Source organism: Etheostoma spectabile, chromosome 24 (assembly GCF_008692095.1).
Source record: "Etheostoma spectabile isolate EspeVRDwgs_2016 chromosome 24, UIUC_Espe_1.0, whole genome shotgun sequence".
Taxonomy (NCBI): domain Eukaryota; kingdom Metazoa; phylum Chordata; class Actinopteri; order Perciformes; family Percidae; genus Etheostoma; species Etheostoma spectabile.
The window spans coordinates 863011-863878 of record NC_045756.1 but is presented as its reverse complement, the minus strand read 5'-3'; the positions used below and the strand labels follow the sequence as shown (position 1 = coordinate 863878).

At 48.3% G+C, this 868-nt stretch overlaps 1 protein-coding gene across 1 annotated transcript in view; it reads left to right on the top strand.

Annotated features, from left to right (window-relative positions):
* The window catches only part of LOC116674245 (uncharacterized), an 8523-nt gene that overhangs the window by 5089 nt on the left and 2566 nt on the right, over positions 1-868 (top strand). The window lies entirely within an intron of this gene.

The following is an 868-nucleotide window of genomic DNA, read 5'->3' as shown; positions in this document are numbered from 1 at the left end:
AGAGCTGAATGTGCTGAAAGAGAGAAAGTTCAGCTTGGTGGAACTTGTTGATCATTTTTTTACGGAAACCAAAGAAGCAGGAACCTGCAGGTTTGAAGAGTTCCCGGTTGTCTTCATCTTTGACGGTCTGGATGAGTGTCGACTCTCTCTGGACTTTCTTAACACTGAGATCCTGACTGATGTCACAGAGTCCACCTCAGTGGGTGTGCTGCTGACAAACCTCATCAGGGGGAATCTGCTTCCCTCTGCTCGCCTCTGGATAACCACACGACCTGCAGCAGCCAATCAGATCCCTCCTGAGTGTGTTGACATGGTGACAGAGATCAGAGGGTTTACTGACCCCCAGAAGGAGGAGTACTTCAGGAAGAGATTCAGAGATGTGAAGCAGGCCAACAGAATCATCTCCCACATCAAGAGATCACAAAGCCTCCACATCATGTGCCACATCCCAGTCTTCTGCTGGATCACTGCTTCAGTTCTGGAGGACGTGTTGAAGACCAGAGAGGGAGGAGAACTGCCCAAGACCCTGACTGAGATGTACATTTACTTCCTGGTGGTTCAGTCCAAAGTGAAGAACATCAAGTATGATGGAGGAGCTGAGACAGATTCACCCTGGAGTCCAGAGACCAGGAAGATGATTGAGTCTCTGGGAAAACTGGCTTTTGAGCAGCTGCAGAAAGGCAACCTGATCTTCTATGAATCAGACCTTACAGAGTGTGGCATCAATATCAGAGAAGCCTCAGTGTACTCAGGAGTGTTCACACAGATCTTTAAAGAAGAGAGTGGATTGTACCAGGACAAGGTGTTCTGCTTTGTACATCTGAGTGTTCAGGAGTTTCTGGCTGCTCTTCATGTCCATCTGACCTTC